At 44.0% G+C, this 9,132-nt stretch overlaps 1 long non-coding RNA gene across 1 annotated transcript; it reads right to left on the bottom strand.

Annotated features, from left to right (window-relative positions):
• Positions 1-2,873: 2,873 nt before the first annotated feature.
• LOC311226267 lies at positions 2,874-4,580 on the bottom strand. Its single transcript, XR_014619535.1, has 3 exons — positions 4,349-4,580; positions 3,839-4,051; positions 2,874-3,224 (listed from the first exon to the last, which is right to left on the bottom strand). It is a non-coding gene; the product is annotated as an uncharacterized lncRNA (long non-coding RNA).
• Between the last annotated feature and the right edge of the window lie 4,552 nt (positions 4,581-9,132).

The raw sequence follows: 9,132 nt of genomic DNA, 5'->3' as shown, positions 1-9,132 counted from the left end.
GCAGAGAATTTGTCCCAAAGTCTGTGAGCAAGCTACCTAAACTACTAACTGCATATAGGACACCAGAGACACTGCAGCTACCTCCAACAGAGTTGAAGAAAGCATGCCAGGATTTCAGACTGGAAGAGCTAACACAGTCACAGGTACAGGCAGTAGAGGAGGAGACCAGAAACCAGAGCTCATCAACAATCTGGTTCCGCCAAAGAGCAGGAAGGGTAACAGCCTCTAAACTGAAGCAGGTTCTACACACAAGTATTTCACAGCCGTCAAAGTCCTTGGTCAAGTCCATATGCTACCCAGAGGCACACAAGCTCTCTACAGCTGCAACGAGGTATTTATTAGGGGAAAGTAATTGCAAGACAAGGACATCTGCAATTGACCTATTATGACACATAGGTTAGGGCTGGCTAGAAGTATGTTTAATCTTTGAGGTCTGGAGTAGGATGATGTAAACCAGTGCACTACAATTGTCCATATAAATGCTGACCTACATCACATTTAGTAAATCAGTTACTAATTATGGTTGTACAACTCTCTCTTCCTATTGCTACTTGTATGCATTACAGGTATGGATGTAAAAATGAGGCAACAGCCAGAAGACAGTATGAACAACTGCAAAGTGTGGACCATGAGGGTTTCTCCTGCATGGACAGTGGACTTTGGCTGAATCAGAAGTGGCCATACAAGGGAGCCTCACCAGATGGAATTGTCACATGCGCCTGTCATGGAACTGGGGTTTGTGAGATAAAGGTACCAGCTATTTCTTCAGTATGGATTTGGATATGCATTTACCATTCATGTTTTGACGTCCTCAATAACACAGTAGAGCAGGTGTATTGGCATTGTGACTAATGGAACTGGGATTTGTGAGAAGAGTAACCTAGTACTTTGTAATTCAATGCACAGTTTATGTTCCTACATGTTGTAAAGACATAGAAACATCACGTGGTGCATGAGAGAAATTAACAGATCTTGAAGCTGAACATTTGAAAAGGAGATACTATGCAGAAGAAGTGACTATTTTCATTGTGAACTTTTAGTGCCCACACAGCAAACAGGAGGAGGCCAATCTACGCCTGTGTGCTGGAGACCAGGGCTTCTGTCTCATCTTCGATGGGGACGATGTGAAACTGGACAGGAAGCACGCGTACTACTACCAAGTACAGGCTCAGCTCCACATTGTGGGTGCTGACTATTGTGACTTTGTAGTGTGGAACACAAATGACATCTTTGTAGAGAGGATTTTGCCTGATGCGGAACTCTGGGTCAATGTCATTCCCAAAGTTCAAGAGTTCTTCAGACACTGTGTTCTTCCTGAAGTGTTGGGACAGCACTTCACAAAGTGAACCAAATCATGTTTGAAATGTTTCTTTAATCTGTGCATATTCCTGTAATAAATTGTAAATAAATGGTAGTTTATAGAACATGAATATCACAACAGGTCAAAATCTTATAGCTTTAGTTATATAGGCACAAATAAAACAAATTGATATCTGAAATATATAAGTAGTTTAGGTTAATTAATTGTTTCTTTTGTTTGTGTAGTTATTCCTAGGTTGTTATATTTTTGTTGTTAACCACCCTGATCAAAATAAACCTAAAGGGCTTCACATCACTTGTTGCTGGTGGTTCTTGGGAGCTGGGAAGAGGGGTTACATTTCCATGTTGTGCCTCGGTTTCCCCTAGGCCGTTTCCTCTGAAAACTACTACATGAAATGGTCACATGTTGTGAAGAAAGAAAGCGACCAAGTTGGACAATTTTTTCCAGGTGTAAGCTACATCCTACTACAAGCACCCAGTATTTTCATTGTAACTACATAGACAATGAATATGATTTTCTCAAGACAAAGATAATTTAATAACGGATTCAAACATAGTTTAACTACAAACAACCATTCAAATCTAATTAGAACTGATTTAAAAATGACAAAGATTAATTGAATGAAATTAATACATTTTTATTTCAATAAAATAATAATGACAGACAGGTAGAGGGAGACATATACATATATTTGAAATATTATTATTCAATATTATCATTAAACTATTTGTAGTCCGGGCTAGAACTACGCACCCGTTAGTGGAGGTCTGAGAAAACATCGACCCATTATTTATAATCAAATCTACCTCAAATCATTCAATGCAAAACTATGCAGGGCATGCATCTTATTTTCCTATTTGACCTTTAGATGAATAGAATATTGCTTACTCCAGTGGGACAACAGAGTCCGAAAGATTGGATAATGCACAGCAAATGACTCCAATCTTATCAATCAGCGCCAGTGACTCGCCTGTTTTTACAGCCATGTGTTCAACGGGGAGGGTACTCTGCAGAATTTGGTACTTTCTTCTCACTAATCCTATGACCCTTTCCACGTGAATACGCACATTAGCGAGTTTTCTTGTTTGCTCAACTTCATATGCAGATAGCTGGCTCTTCCCTTTTGTGAAAGCAGGCATCTTCAATGAAGCACAGTAAAACCCCACACTATCCCCTATAGTAAAGCCACGGTCTGCCAGAACAATGTCTCCGGGTAACAAATTATTTAGAAGGCTACTCTCTTCAGTTATCTGCTTGTCACTCACTCTCCCTCCCCAAGCACGAGAGATGTATGTGACATATCCTTGAGGAGTAATGCCAATGAGAAATTTAACTGTGTTATGGTGTTTATAATTGGACCAAGTTTGTGCTCTTGCCAGCAAATTAGATGGCCTTTCAAGGAAAACTTCAAAACAGTCCACTATTACAGCAACCTTACACCCAAATGCTTGCCTGAATGACATTGGCATTGTAGCTTGCAGCACCTCTCGCTCTGGCCACTCTATTATAAACTCTAATCTTTCATGAAGTATGCCAATTATCTTGTGCCAAATTCGAGACACAGTGGAACAGGAAACATTGAACCTGAAGGCCAAATCTTGGAGTGGAAGGTTTAGTCTCAACCGAATTAAGACCAACATGAACTGTTTAAATTTGGAGAGCGCCGACAAAGAGCTATAGTTGATGTGTGGCTCACATAGCTGAAACACTTGCATCAAAACTAAGAAATTGGGCAATCCTGTGTAAAATTTAGTCTTCTCTTCGTTGTTCTGAAAAGCATCTGGACTAAATTCCCTGTCCAGTACTTTTTTCCTGAGGTCACTCAGCTCCACTACGGAGTGATTCAGAACATCCTCCATCTTCTCAAGATCCTCCATAGTCAGGTCTGTCTGGCAGCCTGCATCTACATAGAATATATTTGGCAAAGGGGATAAGAGGGGAAAAGATAGTTTAGTTATATAATTTACAAATTGTATAAAGGTGGTGGTAATTATTTGTTAAATTATGATGTAAACAAGTGACATACATAGTTGTCAAAATACATTTAATTTACTCTCGTCTGTCTCTCTCCCACACACACTCTGTCTCTCTCTGTCTGTCACACACTCTGTCTCTCCCCCTTTCTGTCTGTCTCTCCCACACACACTCTGTCTCTCTCTGTCTGTCACACACTCTGTCTCTCCCCCTTTCTGTCTGTCTCTCTCACACACACTCTGTCTCTCTCTCTCCCACACACACTGTCTCTCTGTCTGTTTGTCTCTCTCCCACACACACTCTCTCTCTCTGTCTCTCTCCCACACACACTGTCTGTCTGTCTCTCTCCCACACTCTGCCCCTTCTGTCTGTCTCTCTCCCACACACACTCTCTCTCTCTGTCTGTCTCTCTCCCACACTCTCCCCCTTCTGTCTGTCTCTCTCCCACACATATGATGTAAACAAGTGACATACATAGTTGTCAAAATACTTAATGTAACATTGGCTACATGAAAGCTCCTCCATGCATTATATTTAATTTACCTTTGTGGTATTCCGATGCTGGGCTCTGTGAGCCCTCACCGAGGTCCAGCAATGCCTCTGCTGCATCGGTGCAGGTCTCATCTGCTTTTCTGGACCTCAACCTTTCCTCACGTTGACATGATGCCTCTGTCATTGGTTTACCTTGCTGGTAACCAAGGTTAACTGTAGGAGCCCAGTCTGGAGAGTCTACATCGTTGGCAGCACTCGGGCAGCCTGAATAAAATAAATAGCAAAGTGATAAACACCCAACAATGACAGCAAAGAGGGATAACAGTAGTTTCGGTCCTAAGAGATCGTTGAAAACCACTGGCCGTGATAGCTAGCTAATGTTAGCATTGCTTAAAAACAAAGACACCGGAAGATAGCGTCAGCTATCTAGCTGCGAAACACAAACACACAGGGTGATATCACAGATGTAACGTTAGCTATATGTTTCCAGCAATATTGCCTCCTGGTCTGTATTTTTGTCAGTTTTATCCAGCTATGTAAGTAGCTAAATTACTGCCTTACCTTTCACAAAGTGGTCACTGCATATACGCGCGTTGTCTGATTCGGCTCCTCCAGACCTCAACCGGAGATTTCTGATCCACGCCTGCCGCCGTTTTTCTGTGACTTTTTTAAACTTCTCCCCTTTATGTATAACCACTTTCGGGACTCGAAAGTACCCCTTGTTTTTTTCCCGATTCGATCGGTTGGTACAGCCGTAAACCGCGCAAAACTTTGGCATTTTAATCAGAGAGTCTCACTGACTATGAGTATCTTCGTTATGTGCAAATCACTTCCTGACCCCCAACAACATTCCACTAGAGCGAATGACGTCACCTGCAAACAACCTATATACCCCCCCCCCCCCTCCTCACTAATGTTACTGTGTTGCAGAGTCACTTTAGTTAGACACTAGTTTAGCATTAGCTGAACGGCTAACTGGCGTTAGCCAGAGGCTACTAGCGTTAGCATGTTGAGCAATTCTATTCATGTCTCCTCGACTTCCACTGTTTGTTGATAACTGTGACGCGGCTCTCGCCTTATGTAGTAGCAAAGCAATAGTATCTGCTGTGTGTGTGTGTGCAGTCACAGTGCACTGCTGATAAGTGGATGAGAGGAAATTATATCAATGCATCGGTTTTTGACCGATGCAAAGACGCTACAACAAGATGCATCGCGAGTTCAGCCTGACATTTTGCCGACGCGGACATATTCCACCGGTGCACTTGCATCGTGAACGTGTATGCCGGCGCACCGATGCAAATCGATGAATCGTCACATCACTAGTGCCAACGCTGCCTTGCGATAATGTTCATAAGATACTCTCGTTTCCAGGGACTCCAGAACTGTTCTGCCAGATACTGTACACTGCGCCATCTCTTGGCTGCATACAAGTCTTCTCTCACGAAGGTGCCAGGTGAAGGCAGTGCAGTGCTGGACTTCATGTGGATCAGATGATTGGGGGTCAGCGGTTCCATGCTGTCTGGGCTGTTCAAGTTATCAGTAGTGAGGGGTCGACTGTTTACTATGGAAATAGCTTCATAGAGTAGAGTCCTTAATCCTGGAGCGCATAGTCTACATACAGCTACAATCATTCCTTGAACACAACAGCATCCATGATAAATTCCAATCTGGCTTTAAACCATGACACAGCACTGAAACGGCCCTCCTCCGTGTCTTAAATGACCTGATTTCAGCTGCTGATGCAGGCAACCCATCCCTACTACTACTCCTTGACCTCACAGCCGCCTTTGATACAGTAGATCACCACATCCTTTTAGCTCGCCTCGAGCATTACGTAGGCCTTAGGGGCCCCATCTTAGACTGGTTCCGGTCCTACCTAAGCAATAGGACCTTCTCTGTCCAACTTGATGACTTCACTTCCTCTGTGGCCCCCCTCACCTGCGGGGTTCCCCAAGGCTCGATATAGGGTCCCACCCTCTTCCTCTTATATATACTCCCCCTAGGCCAGATCTTGGCAAAACATAACATCTCATTCCATTGCTTCGCCGATGACGTGCAGGTCTACCTCCCCTTAAAACCCACCCAAGGGAAAACATCAATAAAACCACTACTTGACTGCCTGGCAGAAATCAAGTGCTGGATGTCTGAAAACTCCCTGACATTAAACGAAGGGAAAACCGAGGTCATTGTTTTTAATAGTACCCCCCCGGCTCCCCTCATTGACGCACTTGGTCCCCTAGGTCCAAACCTCTCCACCTCTGTCAGGAACCTCTGGGTCATCTTCAACAGCAATTTTAAATTCGATAAACAGGTCAGCACCGTAGTCAAAAACAGTTTTACCACCTCAGACTCCTGGCGAAGACAAAGGCATACCTCTCCCAAAGTAACCTAGAGACGGTGATACATGCCTTTGTCACCACTCGCCTCGACTACTGCAATGCCCTCTACACAGGCATCGACAAATCCCTGCTTCGCCGCCTACAACTGTTGCAGAACGCAGCCGCGCGCCTCCTCACCAAAACAAAAAAACATGAGCACATCAGCCCAGTTTTGGCCTCGCTCCACTGGCTACCTGTTTAAATTAGCCCTAAATGTTTTTAAATCACTAAATGGCACGGCTCCTCCCTATCTATCCGAGCTCTTGCACCGCCACACCCCCCACGATCCCTCAGATCAGCTGACCAGCTGCTATTGGTGGTGCCTAGAACTAGGCTCAAGACTAGGGGAGACTTCTCCACCGCAGCGCCTAGATTGTGGAACAGCCTCCCCCTCAGCGTACGGGCCGCACAGACCGTGCAGGCTTTTAAATCACTTTTAAAAACCTACCTGTTCTCCTTGGCCTCCCCCCCACTTAATCACCACTAGACCCCTGGCCCTTCTATCCTCTTTGTTTTACTGTGTCCTACCTGTTTTTATTACTTTCATTGCTTTACTGTGTTTTTAATCTTATATCTTGCATCATATTATTTTGTTTTTATCAACCTGCCTGTGAAGCACTTTGGTGCCAGCTGCCGCTGTCTGGAAATGTGCTATACAAATAAAATGTACTTGACTTGACTTGACTTAGTGAGGCATCGTTGAGTCGGCCCGGGGCAAAAAAATTGGACTTAAAAGATGGACTTATTAGAAAGGATAAGATCTCAGTAAGAGATAAGTGTTTAAATAAGAAGGGTGAACGCTTTAACGAACGGAAGGTTATCCTATAACCTAGTTATATGAATACTGGCTGAGCGTCTCGCTCTTCGCCATAATGAGATATATCTTTATCTCCAACACCTACTGTGCTCATTAACAAAACAATGCACCCATGTACCTGACCAGGCCCCGCCCCAGTGTCCTCCTATAAGACACCGGACATGGTCACACTCCCCCTTCCTCGGGAAAAAGTTCCCATCATAGAAACCCAACCTAGGGACCTCAGGGCGCTAAGAGCGAGATGCTCAGCCAGTATTCATATAACTAGGTCATAGGATAACCTTTCGTTATATAGATCAAATCAAATTTCAAATCAAATTTATTTATAAGGCCCAACAACACACGTTAATGTCCCCATGGGCCGTACAGGTCTTCTTTAAACAAGTCAAGAAGAAAACATAACAATAAGTCAAGAACAGAACAAGGACACCATAAGGTCCAACAAATTTAAAATAAATGCAAATAAATGAAAGAATGCAAGCACTCCCAGACATACCCCACGCGAAGGTAAGGAAAAACTCACTAAAACCTAACAATAGGTAAAAATGCTCCACAGGCAGTGTGGAGGAGAGACACCTTAGAAGGGCCATTCAAGGGGGGACCCTGGCAGCACATCACCCCCATCCTCATCCAGCTCCACTGGCTCCCCATCAAATCCCGCATCACCTACAAAACCCTCCTGCTCACCTACAAATCCCTTCACGCCCTGGCACCTCAGTACCTCACTGACCTCCTCCACCCCTACACTCAGTCACGGTCCCTGCGATCCACGGACACTGGTCAGCTCTCCATCCCCCGAACCAGACTGCGGACGTTTGGGGACAGAGCTTTCAGTGTGGCAGCTCCCACCCTCTGGAACTCCCTCCCTGCAGAACTCCGCACCACCCCAACTCTGGACTCATTTAAAAAACTGCTCAAAACCCACCTCTTCAACCTGGCCTTCAACCCCTAACTTTCTCACTTTATATGTATGTGTTGTGTCTGTCCACTATGTTTGTTGACTTGTTATCTCCCCCCCCCCCCCTTATGTAAAGCGACCTTGGGTCCTCTGAAAGGCGCTATATAAAACGAAGTATTATTATTATTATTATTATCTCCCTTCTTAGATGTCGGTGATAGTAGTGTTGCAGACGGACAGTTTTTTTTTCTTTTTTTTTTTTTTTTGGTCAGGCCACTGAACTTAGAAGCAGGCCAGGCCAGTGTTTCTATTTGCACCATCGCAATAGTTAGATAACCTAGGTGGGGAACAACCAGGAGATCACTGCAACTCACACAAGTTGGAGAACTATCTCTCTCTCTCTCTCTTGCTCTCACACACACACAAAGGGAGCCGCATGTGATTGGTGGAGGCGGGATCCTTACGAAAAACTGCTAATCATTGACACATGCTAGCCTGTAATAATCCCCCCCAGAAAAATGTACTTTGCATTTGATATATTGCAAATATATGCCATCACACACAGTGGCATTTAAAGGGTTAGAATTATAAAATGAATATGTGGTGTTATGATCAGGGCTGAAGTTGAATAAAATATTGTATTTATCAATTACAAAAAACTGAAAATCCATAAAAATCTGTGTTGTTGCTAATCATACATATGCTAGCCTGTTTTTTAACAATAAGTTGTGATGCCATCACAAACACTGGCATTTAAAGGGTACAAATAAAAAAAATGCCTGCACCAGAATGCAGGAAATTAAGTCTTTGTAACAAAAAAAATCCTGGTGGGGGACCCCCAGACCCCCTGCTTAAAAAGTGGCCTGACTGGGGCTATATTTCCTGGCCTGAATGATTTCCCCAGTCCGGCCCTGGTTAAAAGCCTCCAATGCTTATTAGTGTGTGTGCGTTTGAACGTTTGCATGTTTCAACCATACATTTCCATTTAAAATATTTTTTTTACCTCCTATAATAGTGGGGGTCGCGGCTCTCTGACACCATTTTTTTTGGGTCGCGGCCTGAAAAGTTTGGGAACCCCTGGTCTAGCCTGTACCCCCCAGACATGTTGCTGGCCCCGTCAAAACAGTATCCTATCAGCCTCTCCATGGGCAGGTTGAGGCGTAAAAGAATTTTATACACAAAAACAGCGTCTCGGCTGTTGTGTCTGGGCCGGGCATTGTAAAAACCCCAAAAGAAGTTCTGAGCTTCCAAG

Source organism: Notolepis coatsorum, assembly GCF_963971535.1.
Source record: "Notolepis coatsorum genome assembly, chromosome: 4".
Classification (NCBI taxonomy): Eukaryota; Metazoa; Chordata; class Actinopteri; order Aulopiformes; family Paralepididae; genus Notolepis; species Notolepis coatsorum.
The sequence above is the reverse complement of the archived record's forward strand: the minus strand, read 5'-3'. Positions and strand labels throughout refer to the sequence as shown.